Below are 17911 nucleotides of genomic sequence, written 5' to 3'. Positions count from 1 at the left end.
CTGCTGCCATGCAGATAAACACTGGCAGCGGCAGCAAGTGCATGCCCACAGCCACCCCTTGTTCCTTCACACCTTGTATCAGCTGTAATCCAGTCCAGTCCAGTGCTGCCTGCTGAGCAGCACTGACCAACACTGCCTGGGCCCAGGCTTTTATCTCTGAGGCCCCATTATGATGTCAGAAAGCTGGCTCTGGAATCCTGAGGGCTCCACTATGACACGTGCAAAGTTCCGTCTGAACTTTATATAAGACGGTGAGGCTCAGTCAGTCACTCAGTGTTGCCTGAGAGGGCAACACTGCAACAGCCGGCCGCCAGGCTGTCTTTTTTTTGCACAGCTAGTTGCCTCCAGGAGGCCACAAGAGGGAGACAAGGGACTGCAAAATGGAAAATAGGCATCCACCAACTTTACAGACAACTTCTCCTTGCTCCTACAACCTCCATCCTTGCACAGTTTGTTATTCTTCTAGGTAACATAGTAACAAATCCAAATTGCTGCTCTCTTTGTAGGCAAGCAAGGCTTTGTTGCAACTGCAATTCTTACTTCTTCTTGAAATGTAGGGACGACAGTACATTCCATCACATCCATCTAGTGTACACAGGTAGGTCCATTGTGGCGGGCAGGCGAGCGGGCGGGCTGCTTTATTGGCTGTTTGCTGTTCCCCTACTCCACTCCACTATTTGACTGTTGTGCTGCATCAATCAATCAATCAATCAATCAATCAATCAATCAATCAATCAATCAGTGGCTGGCTCAGGTGCAGCTCTTTAACTTACCTAAAAGGGAGGGCGGAGAGAAGACAAGGAAGGTGAATGAGGTGTTCCAATGTGAAATGCCGGAAACACAGAAACACAGACGACACACAACAAGAGGTGGCAATCTATTCATTAATTGCATTTAATCAATGAGCTCATTATCACTCATGCATTGTCCAACAGGTGTTGAAATAATGGGATTAAAAGGGGAGATCCCTTCAGAAAGACAGAAACAATAGCAAAGACAAAAAACACTTTTGGAATCTGCTTTTAGTCAACACATAAGGAAAGGGTGCACCGGTCCTGGAAATACTGCAATACCAGGTCAATGCGTGGAGTGGACAGAGCAAGCTCTATTTCCATCTCCCTGTTCTAAAAATCCATTTAATATATGGTCCCCAGATAGGGGACGTATCAGATATTAAACTGATAAGAACAGATACTACACTTGATCTTAGCCAAAAGGCCGAGAAGCGATAACCCGAACGGGCCGCGCGTTGCCCGAGCCTGCCCGATACTGCTGTTCAGCCCTTGCAGCGATTCAGCCTACTTCTAGGCAATTCCATGGGGCCCTGCAGGCTCACACACTCACAGCTACATGGGAGGTGAATAAAGGCCGGAGAGGAAGCCAGACAGGATTTGCTTCTTTTGCTTGCAACACAATGCAGTGCTGAAAGAGGAGGAATCTACATAAAAACGCCTTCCTGGCAACGCCCAAATGCCCTGCTGCCATGCAGATAAACACTGGCAGCGGCAGCAAGTGCATGCCCACAGCCACCCCTTGTTCCTTCACACCTTGTATCAGCTGTAATCCAGTCCAGTCCAGTGCTGCCTGCTGAGCAGCACTGACCAACACTGCCTGGGCCCAGGCTTTTATCTCTGAGGCCCCATTATGATGTCAGAAAGCTGGCTCTGGAATCCTGAGGGCTCCACTATGACACGTGCAAAGTTCCGTCTGAACTTTATATAAGACGGTGAGGCTCAGTCAGTCACTCAGTGTTGCCTGAGAGGGCAACACTGCAACAGCCGGCCGCCAGGCTGTCTTTTTTTTGCACAGCTAGTTGCCTCCAGGAGGCCACAAGAGGGAGACAAGGGACTGCAAAATGGAAAATAGGCATCCACCAACTTTACAGACAACTTCTCCTTGCTCCTACAACCTCCATCCTTGCACAGTTTGTTATTCTTCTAGGTAACATAGTAACAAATCCAAATTGCTGCTCTCTTTGTAGGCAAGCAAGGCTTTGTTGCAACTGCAATTCTTACTTCTTCTTGAAATGTAGGGACGACAGTACATTCCATCACATCCATCTAGTGTACACAGGTAGGTCCATTGTGGCGGGCAGGCGAGCGGGCGGGCTGCTTTATTGGCTGTTTGCTGTTCCCCTACTCCACTCCACTATTTGACTGTTGTGCTGCATCAATCAATCAATCAATCAATCAATCAATCAATCAATCAATCAATCAATCAATCAATCAATCAGTGGCTGGCTCAGGTGCAGCTCTTTAACTTACCTAAAAGGGAGGGCGGAGAGAAGACAAGGAAGGTGAATGAGGTGTTCCAATGTGAAATGCCGGAAACACAGAAACACAGACGACACACAACAAGAGGTGGCAATCTATTCATTAATTGCATTTAATCAATGAGCTCATTATCACTCATGCATTGTCCAACAGGTGTTGAAATAATGGGATTAAAAGGGGAGATCCCTTCAGAAAGACAGAAACAATAGCAAAGACAAAAAACACTTTTGGAATCTGCTTTTAGTCAACACATAAGGAAAGGGTGCACCGGTCCTGGAAATACTGCAATACCAGGTCAATGCGTGGAGTGGACAGAGCAAGCTCTATTTCCATCTCCCTGTTCTAAAAATCCATTTAATATATGGTCCCCAGATAGGGGACGTATCAGATATTAAACTGATAAGAACAGATACTACACTTGATCTTAGCCAAAAGGCCGAGAAGCGATAACCCGAACGGGCCGCGCGTTGCCCGAGCCTGCCCGATACTGCTGTTCAGCCCTTGCAGCGATTCAGCCTACTTCTAGGCAATTCCATGGGGCCCTGCAGGCTCACACACTCACAGCTACACGGGAGGTGAATAAAGGCCGGAGAGGAAGCCAGACAGGATTTGCTTCTTTTGCTTGCACCACAATGCAGTGCTGAAAGAGGAGGAATCTACATAAAAACGCCTTCCTGGCAACGCCCAAATGCCCTGCTGCCATGCAGATAAACACTGGCAGCGGCAGCAAGTGCATGCCCACAGCCACCCCTTGTTCCTTCACACCTTGTATCAGCTGTAATCCAGTCCAGTCCAGTGCTGCCTGCTGAGCAGCACTGACCAACACTGCCTGGGCCCAGGCTTTTATCTCTGAGGCCCCATTATGATGTCAGAAAGCTGGCTCTGGAATCCTGAGGGCTCCACTATGACACGTGCAAAGTTCCGTCTGAACTTTATATAAGACGGTGAGGCTCAGTCAGTCACTCAGTGTTGCCTGAGAGGGCAACACTGCAACAGCCGGCCGCCAGGCTGTCTTTTTTTTGCACAGCTAGTTGCCTCCAGGAGGCCACAAGAGGGAGACAAGGGACTGCAAAATGGAAAATAGGCATCCACCAACTTTACAGACAACTTCTCCTTGCTCCTACAACCTCCATCCTTGCACAGTTTGTTATTCTTCTAGGTAACATAGTAACAAATCCAAATTGCTGCTCTCTTTGTAGGCAAGCAAGGCTTTGTTGCAACTGCAATTCTTACTTCTTCTTGAAATGTAGGGACGACAGTACATTCCATCACATCCATCTAGTGTACACAGGTAGGTCCATTGTGGCGGGCAGGCGAGCGGGCGGGCTGCTTTATTGGCTGTTTGCTGTTCCCCTACTCCACTCCACTATTTGACTGTTGTGCTGCATCAATCAATCAATCAATCAATCAATCAATCAATCAATCAATCAATCAGTGGCTGGCTCAGGTGCAGCTCTTTAACTTACCTAAAAGGGAGGGCGGAGAGAAGACAAGGAAGGTGAATGAGGTGTTCCAATGTGAAATGCCGGAAACACAGAAACACAGACGACACACAACAAGAGGTGGCAATCTATTCATTAATTGCATTTAATCAATGAGCTCATTATCACTCATGCATTGTCCAACAGGTGTTGAAATAATGGGATTAAAAGGGGAGATCCCTTCAGAAAGACAGAAACAATAGCAAAGACAAAAAACACTTTTGGAATCTGCTTTTAGTCAACACATAAGGAAAGGGTGCACCGGTCCTGGAAATACTGCAATACCAGGTCAATGCGTGGAGTGGACAGAGCAAGCTCTATTTCCATCTCCCTGTTCTAAAAATCCATTTAATATATGGTCCCCAGATAGGGGACGTATCAGATATTAAACTGATAAGAACAGATACTACACTTGATCTTAGCCAAAAGGCCGAGAAGCGATAACCCGAACGGGCCGCGCGTTGCCCGAGCCTGCCCGATACTGCTGTTCAGCCCTTGCAGCGATTCAGCCTACTTCTAGGCAATTCCATGGGGCCCTGCAGGCTCACACACTCACAGCTACACGGGAGGTGAATAAAGGCCGGAGAGGAAGCCAGACAGGATTTGCTTCTTTTGCTTGCACCACAATGCAGTGCTGAAAGAGGAGGAATCTACATAAAAACGCCTTCCTGGCAACGCCCAAATGCCCTGCTGCCATGCAGATAAACACTGGCAGCGGCAGCAAGTGCATGCCCACAGCCACCCCTTGTTCCTTCACACCTTGTATCAGCTGTAATCCAGTCCAGTCCAGTGCTGCCTGCTGAGCAGCACTGACCAACACTGCCTGGGCCCAGGCTTTTATCTCTGAGGCCCCATTATGATGTCAGAAAGCTGGCTCTGGAATCCTGAGGGCTCCACTATGACACGTGCAAAGTTCCGTCTGAACTTTATATAAGACGGTGAGGCTCAGTCAGTCACTCAGTGTTGCCTGAGAGGGCAACACTGCAACAGCCGGCCGCCAGGCTGTCTTTTTTTTGCACAGCTAGTTGCCTCCAGGAGGCCACAAGAGGGAGACAAGGGACTGCAAAATGGAAAATAGGCATCCACCAACTTTACAGACAACTTCTCCTTGCTCCTACAACCTCCATCCTTGCACAGTTTGTTATTCTTCTAGGTAACATAGTAACAAATCCAAATTGCTGCTCTCTTTGTAGGCAAGCAAGGCTTTGTTGCAACTGCAATTCTTACTTCTTCTTGAAATGTAGGGACGACAGTACATTCCATCACATCCATCTAGTGTACACAGGTAGGTCCATTGTGGCGGGCAGGCGAGCGGGCGGGCTGCTTTATTGGCTGTTTGCTGTTCCCCTACTCCACTCCACTATTTGACTGTTGTGCTGCATCAATCAATCAATCAATCAATCAATCAATCAATCAATCAATCAATCAGTGGCTGGCTCAGGTGCAGCTCTTTAACTTACCTAAAAGGGAGGGCGGAGAGAAGACAAGGAAGGTGAATGAGGTGTTCCAATGTGAAATGCCGGAAACACAGAAACACAGACGACACACAACAAGAGGTGGCAATCTATTCATTAATTGCATTTAATCAATGAGCTCATTATCACTCATGCATTGTCCAACAGGTGTTGAAATAATGGGATTAAAAGGGGAGATCCCTTCAGAAAGACAGAAACAATAGCAAAGACAAAAAACACTTTTGGAATCTGCTTTTAGTCAACACATAAGGAAAGGGTGCACCGGTCCTGGAAATACTGCAATACCAGGTCAATGCGTGGAGTGGACAGAGCAAGCTCTATTTCCATCTCCCTGTTCTAAAAATCCATTTAATATATGGTCCCCAGATAGGGGACGTATCAGATATTAAACTGATAAGAACAGATACTACACTTGATCTTAGCCAAAAGGCCGAGAAGCGATAACCCGAACGGGCCGCGCGTTGCCCGAGCCTGCCCGATACTGCTGTTCAGCCCTTGCAGCGATTCAGCCTACTTCTAGGCAATTCCATGGGGCCCTGCAGGCTCACACACTCACAGCTACACGGGAGGTGAATAAAGGCCGGAGAGGAAGCCAGACAGGATTTGCTTCTTTTGCTTGCACCACAATGCAGTGCTGAAAGAGGAGGAATCTACATAAAAACGCCTTCCTGGCAACACCCAAATGCCCTGCTGCCATGCAGATAAACACTGGCAGCGGCAGCAAGTGCATGCCCACAGCCACCCCTTGTTCCTTCACACCTTGTATCAGCTGTAATCCAGTCCAGTCCAGTGCTGCCTGCTGAGCAGCACTGACCAACACTGCCTGGGCCCAGGCTTTTATCTCTGAGGCCCCATTATGATGTCAGAAAGCTGGCTCTGGAATCCTGAGGGCTCCACTATGACACGTGCAAAGTTCCGTCTGAACTTTATATAAGACGGTGAGGCTCAGTCAGTCACTCAGTTTTGCCTGAGAGGGCAACACTGCAACAGCCGGCCGCCAGGCTGTCTTTTTTTTGCACAGCTAGTTGCCTCCAGGAGGCCACAAGAGGGAGACAAGGGACTGCAAAATGGAAAATAGGCATCCACCAACTTTACAGACAACTTCTCCTTGCTCCTACAACCTCCATCCTTGCACAGTTTGTTATTCTTCTAGGTAACATAGTAACAAATCCAAATTGCTGCTCTCTTTGTAGGCAAGCAAGGCTTTGTTGCAACTGCAATTCTTACTTCTTCTTGAAATGTAGGGACGACAGTACATTCCATCACATCCATCTAGTGTACACAGGTAGGTCCATTGTGGCGGGCAGGCGAGCGGGCGGGCTGCTTTATTGGCTGTTTGCTGTTCCCCTACTCCACTCCACTATTTGACTGTTGTGCTGCATCAATCAATCAATCAATCAATCAATCAATCAATCAATCAATCAGTGGCTGGCTCAGGTGCAGCTCTTTAACTTACCTAAAAGGGAGGGCGGAGAGAAGACAAGGAAGGTGAATGAGGTGTTCCAATGTGAAATGCCGGAAACACAGAAACACAGACGACACACAACAAGAGGTGGCAATCTATTCATTAATTGCATTTAATCAATGAGCTCATTATCACTCATGCATTGTCCAACAGGTGTTGAAATAATGGGATTAAAAGGGGAGATCCCTTCAGAAAGACAGAAACAATAGCAAAGACAAAAAACACTTTTGGAATCTGCTTTTAGTCAACACATAAGGAAAGGGTGCACCGGTCCTGGAAATACTGCAATACCAGGTCAATGCGTGGAGTGGACAGAGCAAGCTCTATTTCCATCTCCCTGTTCTAAAAATCCATTTAATATATGGTCCCCAGATAGGGGACGTATCAGATATTAAACTGATAAGAACAGATACTACACTTGATCTTAGCCAAAAGGCCGAGAAGCGATAACCCGAACGGGCCGCGCGTTGCCCGAGCCTGCCCGATACTGCTGTTCAGCCCTTGCAGCGATTCAGCCTACTTCTAGGCAATTCCATGGGGCCCTGCAGGCTCACACACTCACAGCTACACGGGAGGTGAATAAAGGCCGGAGAGGAAGCCAGACAGGATTTGCTTCTTTTGCTTGCACCACAATGCAGTGCTGAAAGAGGAGGAATCTACATAAAAACGCCTTCCTGGCAACGCCCAAATGCCCTGCTGCCATGCAGATAAACACTGGCAGCGGCAGCAAGTGCATGCCCACAGCCACCCCTTGTTCCTTCACACCTTGTATCAGCTGTAATCCAGTCCAGTCCAGTGCTGCCTGCTGAGCAGCACTGACCAACACTGCCTGGGCCCAGGCTTTTATCTCTGAGGCCCCATTATGATGTCAGAAAGCTGGCTCTGGAATCCTGAGGGCTCCACTATGACACGTGCAAAGTTCCGTCTGAACTTTATATAAGACGGTGAGGCTCAGTCAGTCACTCAGTGTTGCCTGAGAGGGCAACACTGCAACAGCCGGCCGCCAGGCTGTCTTTTTTTTGCACAGCTAGTTGCCTCCAGGAGGCCACAAGAGGGAGACAAGGGACTGCAAAATGGAAAATAGGCATCCACCAACTTTACAGACAACTTCTCCTTGCTCCTACAACCTCCATCCTTGCACAGTTTGTTATTCTTCTAGGTAACATAGTAACAAATCCAAATTGCTGCTCTCTTTGTAGGCAAGCAAGGCTTTGTTGCAACTGCAATTCTTACTTCTTCTTGAAATGTAGGGACGACAGTACATTCCATCACATCCATCTAGTGTACACAGGTAGGTCCATTGTGGCGGGCAGGCGAGCGGGCGGGCTGCTTTATTGGCTGTTTGCTGTTCCCCTACTCCACTCCACTATTTGACTGTTGTGCTGCATCAATCAATCAATCAATCAATCAATCAATCAATCAATCAATCAATCAGTGGCTGGCTCAGGTGCAGCTCTTTAACTTACCTAAAAGGGAGGGCGGAGAGAAGACAAGGAAGGTGAATGAGGTGTTCCAATGTGAAATGCCGGAAACACAGAAACACAGACGACACACAACAAGAGGTGGCAATCTATTCATTAATTGCATTTAATCAATGAGCTCATTATCACTCATGCATTGTCCAACAGGTGTTGAAATAATGGGATTAAAAGGGGAGATCCCTTCAGAAAGACAGAAACAATAGCAAAGACAAAAAACACTTTTGGAATCTGCTTTTAGTCAACACATAAGGAAAGGGTGCACCGGTCCTGGAAATACTGCAATACCAGGTCAATGCGTGGAGTGGACAGAGCAAGCTCTATTTCCATCTCCCTGTTCTAAAAATCCATTTAATATATGGTCCCCAGATAGGGGACGTATCAGATATTAAACTGATAAGAACAGATACTACACTTGATCTTAGCCAAAAGGCCGAGAAGCGATAACCCGAACGGGCCGCGCGTTGCCCGAGCCTGCCCGATACTGCTGTTCAGCCCTTGCAGCGATTCAGCCTACTTCTAGGCAATTCCATGGGGCCCTGCAGGCTCACACACTCACAGCTACACGGGAGGTGAATAAAGGCCGGAGAGGAAGCCAGACAGGATTTGCTTCTTTTGCTTGCACCACAATGCAGTGCTGAAAGAGGAGGAATCTACATAAAAACGCCTTCCTGGCAACACCCAAATGCCCTGCTGCCATGCAGATAAACACTGGCAGCGGCAGCAAGTGCATGCCCACAGCCACCCCTTGTTCCTTCACACCTTGTATCAGCTATAATCCAGTCCAGTCCAGTGCTGCCTGCTGAGCAGCACTGACCAACACTGCCTGGGCCCAGGCTTTTATCTCTGAGGCCCCATTATGATGTCAGAAAGCTGGCTCTGGAATCCTGAGGGCTCCACTATGACACGTGCAAAGTTCCGTCTGAACTTTATATAAGACGGTGAGGCTCAGTCAGTCACTCAGTTTTGCCTGAGAGGGCAACACTGCAACAGCCGGCCGCCAGGCTGTCTTTTTTTTGCACAGCTAGTTGCCTCCAGGAGGCCACAAGAGGGAGACAAGGGACTGCAAAATGGAAAATAGGCATCCACCAACTTTACAGACAACTTCTCCTTGCTCCTACAACCTCCATCCTTGCACAGTTTGTTATTCTTCTAGGTAACATAGTAACAAATCCAAATTGCTGCTCTCTTTGTAGGCAAGCAAGGCTTTGTTGCAACTGCAATTCTTACTTCTTCTTGAAATGTAGGGACGACAGTACATTCCATCACATCCATCTAGTGTACACAGGTAGGTCCATTGTGGCGGGCAGGCGAGCGGGCGGGCTGCTTTATTGGCTGTTTGCTGTTCCCCTACTCCACTCCACTATTTGACTGTTGTGCTGCATCAATCAATCAATCAATCAATCAATCAATCAATCAATCAGTGGCTGGCTCAGGTGCAGCTCTTTAACTTACCTAAAAGGGAGGGCGGAGAGAAGACAAGGAAGGTGAATGAGGTGTTCCAATGTGAAATGCCGGAAACACAGAAACACAGACGACACACAACAAGAGGTGGCAATCTATTCATTAATTGCATTTAATCAATGAGCTCATTATCACTCATGCATTGTCCAACAGGTGTTGAAATAATGGGATTAAAAGGGGAGATCCCTTCAGAAAGACAGAAACAATAGCAAAGACAAAAAACACTTTTGGAATCTGCTTTTAGTCAACACATAAGGAAAGGGTGCACCGGTCCTGGAAATACTGCAATACCAGGTCAATGCGTGGAGTGGACAGAGCAAGCTCTATTTCCATCTCCCTGTTCTAAAAATCCATTTAATATATGGTCCCCAGATAGGGGACGTATCAGATATTAAACTGATAAGAACAGATACTACACTTGATCTTAGCCAAAAGGCCGAGAAGCGATAACCCGAACGGGCCGCGCGTTGCCCGAGCCTGCCCGATACTGCTGTTCAGCCCTTGCAGCGATTCAGCCTACTTCTAGGCAATTCCATGGGGCCCTGCAGGCTCACACACTCACAGCTACACGGGAGGTGAATAAAGGCCGGAGAGGAAGCCAGACAGGATTTGCTTCTTTTGCTTGCACCACAATGCAGTGCTGAAAGAGGAGGAATCTACATAAAAACGCCTTCCTGGCAACACCCAAATGCCCTGCTGCCATGCAGATAAACACTGGCAGCGGCAGCAAGTGCATGCCCACAGCCACCCCTTGTTCCTTCACACCTTGTATCAGCTGTAATTCAGTCCAGTCCAGTGCTGCCTGCTGAGCAGCACTGACCAACACTGCCTGGGCCCAGGCTTTTATCTCTGAGGCCCCATTATGATGTCAGAAAGCTGGCTCTGGAATCCTGAGGGCTCCACTATGACACGTGCAAAGTTCCGTCTGAACTTTATATAAGACGGTGAGGCTCAGTCAGTCACTCAGTTTTGCCTGAGAGGGCAACACTGCAACAGCCGGCCGCCAGGCTGTCTTTTTTTTGCACAGCTAGTTGCCTCCAGGAGGCCACAAGAGGGAGACAAGGGACTGCAAAATGGAAAATAGGCATCCACCAACTTTACAGACAACTTCTCCTTGCTCCTACAACCTCCATCCTTGCACAGTTTGTTATTCTTCTAGGTAACATAGTAACAAATCCAAATTGCTGCTCTCTTTGTAGGCAAGCAAGGCTTTGTTGCAACTGCAATTCTTACTTCTTCTTGAAATGTAGGGACGACAGTACATTCCATCACATCCATCTAGTGTACACAGGTAGGTCCATTGTGGCGGGCAGGCGAGCGGGCGGGCTGCTTTATTGGCTGTTTGCTGTTCCCCTACTCCACTCCACTATTTGACTGTTGTGCTGCATCAATCAATCAATCAATCAATCAATCAATCAATCAATCAATCAATCAGTGGCTGGCTCAGGTGCAGCTCTTTAACTTACCTAAAAGGGAGGGCGGAGAGAAGACAAGGAAGGTGAATGAGGTGTTCCAATGTGAAATGCCGGAAACACAGAAACACAGACGACACACAACAAGAGGTGGCAATCTATTCATTAATTGCATTTAATCAATGAGCTCATTATCACTCATGCATTGTCCAACAGGTGTTGAAATAATGGGATTAAAAGGGGAGATCCCTTCAGAAAGACAGAAACAATAGCAAAGACAAAAAACACTTTTGGAATCTGCTTTTAGTCAACACATAAGGAAAGGGTGCACCGGTCCTGGAAATACTGCAATACCAGGTCAATGCGTGGAGTGGACAGAGCAAGCTCTATTTCCATCTCCCTGTTCTAAAAATCCATTTAATATATGGTCCCCAGATAGGGGACGTATCAGATATTAAACTGATAAGAACAGATACTACACTTGATCTTAGCCAAAAGGCCGAGAAGCGATAACCCGAACGGGCCGCGCGTTGCCCGAGCCTGCCCGATACTGCTGTTCAGCCCTTGCAGCGATTCAGCCTACTTCTAGGCAATTCCATGGGGCCCTGCAGGCTCACACACTCACAGCTACACGGGAGGTGAATAAAGGCCGGAGAGGAAGCCAGACAGGATTTGCTTCTTTTGCTTGCACCACAATGCAGTGCTGAAAGAGGAGGAATCTACATAAAAACGCCTTCCTGGCAACGCCCAAATGCCCTGCTGCCATGCAGATAAACACTGGCAGCGGCAGCAAGTGCATGCCCACAGCCACCCCTTGTTCCTTCACACCTTGTATCAGCTGTAATCCAGTCCAGTCCAGTGCTGCCTGCTGAGCAGCACTGACCAACACTGCCTGGGCCCAGGCTTTTATCTCTGAGGCCCCATTATGATGTCAGAAAGCTGGCTCTGGAATCCTGAGGGCTCCACTATGACACGTGCAAAGTTCCGTCTGAACTTTATATAAGACGGTGAGGCTCAGTCAGTCACTCAGTGTTGCCTGAGAGGGCAACACTGCAACAGCCGGCCGCCAGGCTGTCTTTTTTTTGCACAGCTAGTTGCCTCCAGGAGGCCACAAGAGGGAGACAAGGGACTGCAAAATGGAAAATAGGCATCCACCAACTTTACAGACAACTTCTCCTTGCTCCTACAACCTCCATCCTTGCACAGTTTGTTATTCTTCTAGGTAACATAGTAACAAATCCAAATTGCTGCTCTCTTTGTAGGCAAGCAAGGCTTTGTTGCAACTGCAATTCTTACTTCTTCTTGAAATGTAGGGACGACAGTACATTCCATCACATCCATCTAGTGTACACAGGTAGGTCCATTGTGGCGGGCAGGCGAGCGGGCGGGCTGCTTTATTGGCTGTTTGCTGTTCCCCTACTCCACTCCACTATTTGACTGTTGTGCTGCATCAATCAATCAATCAATCAATCAATCAATCAATCAATCAATCAATCAATCAATCAATCAATCAATCAGTGGCTGGCTCAGGTGCAGCTCTTTAACTTACCTAAAAGGGAGGGCGGAGAGAAGACAAGGAAGGTGAATGAGGTGTTCCAATGTGAAATGCCGGAAACACAGAAACACAGACGACACACAACAAGAGGTGGCAATCTATTCATTAATTGCATTTAATCAATGAGCTCATTATCACTCATGCATTGTCCAACAGGTGTTGAAATAATGGGATTAAAAGGGGAGATCCCTTCAGAAAGACAGAAACAATAGCAAAGACAAAAAACACTTTTGGAATCTGCTTTTAGTCAACACATAAGGAAAGGGTGCACCGGTCCTGGAAATACTGCAATACCAGGTCAATGCGTGGAGTGGACAGAGCAAGCTCTATTTCCATCTCCCTGTTCTAAAAATCCATTTAATATATGGTCCCCAGATAGGGGACGTATCAGATATTAAACTGATAAGAACAGATACTACACTTGATCTTAGCCAAAAGGCCGAGAAGCGATAACCCGAACGGGCCGCGCGTTGCCCGAGCCTGCCCGATACTGCTGTTCAGCCCTTGCAGCGATTCAGCCTACTTCTAGGCAATTCCATGGGGCCCTGCAGGCTCACACACTCACAGCTACACGGGAGGTGAATAAAGGCCGGAGAGGAAGCCAGACAGGATTTGCTTCTTTTGCTTGCACCACAATGCAGTGCTGAAAGAGGAGGAATCTACATAAAAACGCCTTCCTGGCAACGCCCAAATGCCCTGCTGCCATGCAGATAAACACTGGCAGCGGCAGCAAGTGCATGCCCACAGCCACCCCTTGTTCCTTCACACCTTGTATCAGCTGTAATCCAGTCCAGTCCAGTGCTGCCTGCTGAGCAGCACTGACCAACACTGCCTGGGCCCAGGCTTTTATCTCTGAGGCCCCATTATGATGTCAGAAAGCTGGCTCTGGAATCCTGAGGGCTCCACTATGACACGTGCAAAGTTCCGTCTGAACTTTATATAAGACGGTGAGGCTCAGTCAGTCACTCAGTGTTGCCTGAGAGGGCAACACTGCAACAGCCGGCCGCCAGGCTGTCTTTTTTTTGCACAGCTAGTTGCCTCCAGGAGGCCACAAGAGGGAGACAAGGGACTGCAAAATGGAAAATAGGCATCCACCAACTTTACAGACAACTTCTCCTTGCTCCTACAACCTCCATCCTTGCACAGTTTGTTATTCTTCTAGGTAACATAGTAACAAATCCAAATTGCTGCTCTCTTTGTAGGCAAGCAAGGCTTTGTTGCAACTGCAATTCTTACTTCTTCTTGAAATGTAGGGACGACAGTACATTCCATCACATCCATCTAGTGTACACAGGTAGGTCCATTGTGGCGGGCAGGCGAGCGGGCGGGCTGCTTTATTGGCTGTTTGCTGTTCCCCTACTCCACTCCACTATTTGACTGTTGTGCTGCATCAATCAATCAATCAATCAATCAATCAATCAATCAATCAGTGGCTGGCTCAGGTGCAGCTCTTTAACTTACCTAAAAGGGAGGGCGGAGAGAAGACAAGGAAGGTGAATGAGGTGTTCCAATGTGAAATGCCGGAAACACAGAAACACAGACGACACACAACAAGAGGTGGCAATCTATTCATTAATTGCATTTAATCAATGAGCTCATTATCACTCATGCATTGTCCAACAGGTGTTGAAATAATGGGATTAAAAGGGGAGATCCCTTCAGAAAGACAGAAACAATAGCAAAGACAAAAAACACTTTTGGAATCTGCTTTTAGTCAACACATAAGGAAAGGGTGCACCGGTCCTGGAAATACTGCAATACCAGGTCAATGCGTGGAGTGGACAGAGCAAGCTCTATTTCCATCTCCCTGTTCTAAAAATCCATTTAATATATGGTCCCCAGATAGGGGACGTATCAGATATTAAACTGATAAGAACAGATACTACACTTGATCTTAGCCAAAAGGCCGAGAAGCGATAACCCGAACGGGCCGCGCGTTGCCCGAGCCTGCCCGATACTGCTGTTCAGCCCTTGCAGCGATTCAGCCTACTTCTAGGCAATTCCATGGGGCCCTGCAGGCTCACACACTCACAGCTACACGGGAGGTGAATAAAGGCCGGAGAGGAAGCCAGACAGGATTTGCTTCTTTTGCTTGCACCACAATGCAGTGCTGAAAGAGGAGGAATCTACATAAAAACGCCTTCCTGGCAACGCCCAAATGCCCTGCTGCCATGCAGATAAACACTGGCAGCGGCAGCAAGTGCATGCCCACAGCGACCCCTTGTTCCTTCACACCTTGTATCAGCTGTAATCCAGTCCAGTCCAGTGCTGCCTGCTGAGCAGCACTGACCAACACTGCCTGGGCCCAGGCTTTTATCTCTGAGGCCCCATTATGATGTCAGAAAGCTGGCTCTGGAATCCTGAGGGCTCCACTATGACACGTGCAAAGTTCCGTCTGAACTTTATATAAGACGGTGAGGCTCAGTCAGTCACTCAGTGTTGCCTGAGAGGGCAACACTGCAACAGCCGGCCGCCAGGCTGTCTTTTTTTTGCACAGCTAGTTGCCTCCAGGAGGCCACAAGAGGGAGACAAGGGACTGCAAAATGGAAAATAGGCATCCACCAACTTTACAGACAACTTCTCCTTGCTCCTACAACCTCCATCCTTGCACAGTTTGTTATTCTTCTAGGTAACATAGTAACAAATCCAAATTGCTGCTCTCTTTGTAGGCAAGCAAGGCTTTGTTGCAACTGCAATTCTTACTTCTTCTTGAAATGTAGGGACGACAGTACATTCCATCACATCCATCTAGTGTACACAGGTAGGTCCATTGTGGCGGGCAGGCGAGCGGGCGGGCTGCTTTATTGGCTGTTTGCTGTTCCCCTACTCCACTCCACTATTTGACTGTTGTGCTGCATCAATCAATCAATCAATCAATCAATCAATCAATCAATCAATCAATCAATCAGTGGCTGGCTCAGGTGCAGCTCTTTAACTTACCTAAAAGGGAGGGCGGAGAGAAGACAAGGAAGGTGAATGAGGTGTTCCAATGTGAAATGCCGGAAACACAGAAACACAGACGACACACAACAAGAGGTGGCAATCTATTCATTAATTGCATTTAATCAATGAGCTCATTATCACTCATGCATTGTCCAACAGGTGTTGAAATAATGGGATTAAAAGGGGAGATCCCTTCAGAAAGACAGAAACAATAGCAAAGACAAAAAACACTTTTGGAATCTGCTTTTAGTCAACACATAAGGAAAGGGTGCACCGGTCCTGGAAATACTGCAATACCAGGTCAATGCGTGGAGTGGACAGAGCAAGCTCTATTTCCATCTCCCTGTTCTAAAAATCCATTTAATATATGGTCCCCAGATAGGGGACGTATCAGATATTAAACTGATAAGAACAGATACTACACTTGATCTTAGCCAAAAGGCCGAGAAGCGATAACCCGAACGGGCCGCGCGTTGCCCGAGCCTGCCCGATACTGCTGTTCAGCCCTTGCAGCGATTCAGCCTACTTCTAGGCAATTCCATGGGGCCCTGCAGGCTCACACACTCACAGCTACACGGGAGGTGAATAAAGGCCGGAGAGGAAGCCAGACAGGATTTGCTTCTTTTGCTTGCACCACAATGCAGTGCTGAAAGAGGAGGAATCTACATAAAAACGCCTTCCTGGCAACGCCCAAATGCCCTGCTGCCATGCAGATAAACACTGGCAGCGGCAGCAAGTGCATGCCCACAGCCACCCCTTGTTCCTTCACACCTTGTATCAGCTGTAATCCAGTCCAGTCCAGTGCTGCCTGCTGAGCAGCACTGACCAACACTGCCTGGGCCCAGGCTTTTATCTCTGAGGCCCCATTATGATGTCAGAAAGCTGGCTCTGGAATCCTGAGGGCTCCACTATGACACGTGCAAAGTTCCGTCTGAACTTTATATAAGACGGTGAGGCTCAGTCAGTCACTCAGTGTTGCCTGAGAGGGCAACACTGCAACAGCCGGCCGCCAGGCTGTCTTTTTTTTGCACAGCTAGTTGCCTCCAGGAGGCCACAAGAGGGAGACAAGGGACTGCAAAATGGAAAATAGGCATCCACCAACTTTACAGACAACTTCTCCTTGCTCCTACAACCTCCATCCTTGCACAGTTTGTTATTCTTCTAGGTAACATAGTAACAAATCCAAATTGCTGCTCTCTTTGTAGGCAAGCAAGGCTTTGTTGCAACTGCAATTCTTACTTCTTCTTGAAATGTAGGGACGACAGTACATTCCATCACATCCATCTAGTGTACACAGGTAGGTCCATTGTGGCGGGCAGGCGAGTGGGCGGGCTGCTTTATTGGCTGTTTGCTGTTCCCCTACTCCACTCCACTATTTGACTGTTGTGCTGCATCAATCAATCAATCAATCAATCAATCAATCAATCAATCAATCAATCAGTGGCTGGCTCAGGTGCAGCTCTTTAACTTACCTAAAAGGGAGGGCGGAGAGAAGACAAGGAAGGTGAATGAGGTGTTCCAATGTGAAATGCCGGAAACACAGAAACACAGACGACACACAACAAGAGGTGGCAATCTATTCATTAATTGCATTTAATCAATGAGCTCATTATCACTCATGCATTGTCCAACAGGTGTTGAAATAATGGGATTAAAAGGGGAGATCCCTTCAGAAAGACAGAAACAATAGCAAAGACAAAAAACACTTTTGGAATCTGCTTTTAGTCAACACATAAGGAAAGGGTGCACCGGTCCTGGAAATACTGCAATACCAGGTCAATGCGTGGAGTGGACAGAGCAAGCTCTATTTCCATCTCCCTGTTCTAAAAATCCATTTAATATATGGTCCCCAGATAGGGGACGTATCAGATATTAAACTGATAAGAACAGATACTACACTTGATCTTAGCCAAAAGGCCGAGAAGCGATAACCCGAACGGGCCGCGCGTTGCCCGAGCCTGCCCGATACTGCTGTTCAGCCCTTGCAGCGATTCAGCCTACTTCTAGGCAATTCCATGGGGCCCTGCAGGCTCACACACTCACAGCTACACGGGAGGTGAATAAAGGCCGGAGAGGAAGCCAGACAGGATTTGCTTCTTTTGCTTGCACCACAATGCAGTGCTGAAAGAGGAGGAATCTACATAAAAACGCCTTCCTGGCAACGCCCAAATGCCCTGCTGCCATGCAGATAAACACTGGCAGCGGCAGCAAGTGCATGCCCACAGCCACCCCTTGTTCCTTCACACCTTGTATCAGCTGTAATCCAGTCCAGTCCAGTGCTGCCTGCTGAGCAGCACTGACCAACACTGCCTGGGCCCAGGCTTTTATCTCTGAGGCCCCATTATGATGTCAGAAAGCTGGCTCT

General features: G+C 47.9%; 12 non-coding genes across 12 annotated transcripts; all 12 read right to left on the bottom strand.

Annotated features, from left to right (window-relative positions):
• Positions 1–1039: 1039 nt before the first annotated feature.
• Positions 1040–1230, bottom strand: LOC142721090 (U2 spliceosomal RNA). Its single transcript, XR_012873846.1, has one exon. It is a non-coding gene; the product is annotated as a U2 spliceosomal RNA (small nuclear RNA).
• A 1300-nt stretch (positions 1231–2530) lies between these two features.
• LOC142721088 (U2 spliceosomal RNA) lies at positions 2531–2721 on the bottom strand. Its single transcript, XR_012873843.1, has one exon. It is a non-coding gene; the product is annotated as a U2 spliceosomal RNA (small nuclear RNA).
• Positions 2722–4005: 1284 nt separating this feature from the next.
• LOC142721087 (U2 spliceosomal RNA) lies at positions 4006–4196 on the bottom strand. The gene has a single exon (XR_012873842.1). It is a non-coding gene; the product is annotated as a U2 spliceosomal RNA (small nuclear RNA).
• Positions 4197–5480: 1284 nt separating this feature from the next.
• LOC142721086 (U2 spliceosomal RNA) lies at positions 5481–5671 on the bottom strand. The gene has a single exon (XR_012873841.1). It is a non-coding gene; the product is annotated as a U2 spliceosomal RNA (small nuclear RNA).
• Positions 5672–6951: 1280 nt separating this feature from the next.
• On the bottom strand, positions 6952–7142 carry LOC142721084 (U2 spliceosomal RNA). Its single transcript, XR_012873840.1, has one exon. It is a non-coding gene; the product is annotated as a U2 spliceosomal RNA (small nuclear RNA).
• Positions 7143–8426: 1284 nt separating this feature from the next.
• On the bottom strand, positions 8427–8617 carry LOC142721083 (U2 spliceosomal RNA). The gene has a single exon (XR_012873839.1). It is a non-coding gene; the product is annotated as a U2 spliceosomal RNA (small nuclear RNA).
• Positions 8618–9893: 1276 nt separating this feature from the next.
• LOC142721082 (U2 spliceosomal RNA) lies at positions 9894–10084 on the bottom strand. The gene has a single exon (XR_012873838.1). It is a non-coding gene; the product is annotated as a U2 spliceosomal RNA (small nuclear RNA).
• A 1284-nt stretch (positions 10085–11368) lies between these two features.
• On the bottom strand, positions 11369–11559 carry LOC142721081 (U2 spliceosomal RNA). Its single transcript, XR_012873837.1, has one exon. It is a non-coding gene; the product is annotated as a U2 spliceosomal RNA (small nuclear RNA).
• Positions 11560–12863: 1304 nt separating this feature from the next.
• LOC142721080 (U2 spliceosomal RNA) lies at positions 12864–13054 on the bottom strand. Its single transcript, XR_012873836.1, has one exon. It is a non-coding gene; the product is annotated as a U2 spliceosomal RNA (small nuclear RNA).
• A 1276-nt stretch (positions 13055–14330) lies between these two features.
• Positions 14331–14521, bottom strand: LOC142721079 (U2 spliceosomal RNA). Its single transcript, XR_012873835.1, has one exon. It is a non-coding gene; the product is annotated as a U2 spliceosomal RNA (small nuclear RNA).
• A 1288-nt stretch (positions 14522–15809) lies between these two features.
• Positions 15810–16000, bottom strand: LOC142721078 (U2 spliceosomal RNA). The gene has a single exon (XR_012873833.1). It is a non-coding gene; the product is annotated as a U2 spliceosomal RNA (small nuclear RNA).
• Positions 16001–17284: 1284 nt separating this feature from the next.
• Positions 17285–17475, bottom strand: LOC142721076 (U2 spliceosomal RNA). Its single transcript, XR_012873831.1, has one exon. It is a non-coding gene; the product is annotated as a U2 spliceosomal RNA (small nuclear RNA).
• Positions 17476–17911: the final 436 nt, after the last annotated feature.

Source organism: Rhinoderma darwinii, unplaced genomic scaffold (genome assembly GCF_050947455.1).
Source record: "Rhinoderma darwinii isolate aRhiDar2 unplaced genomic scaffold, aRhiDar2.hap1 Scaffold_513, whole genome shotgun sequence".
Lineage (NCBI taxonomy): Eukaryota > Metazoa > Chordata > Amphibia > Anura > Rhinodermatidae > Rhinoderma > Rhinoderma darwinii.
The sequence above is the reverse complement of the archived record's forward strand: the minus strand, read 5'-3'. Positions and strand labels throughout refer to the sequence as shown.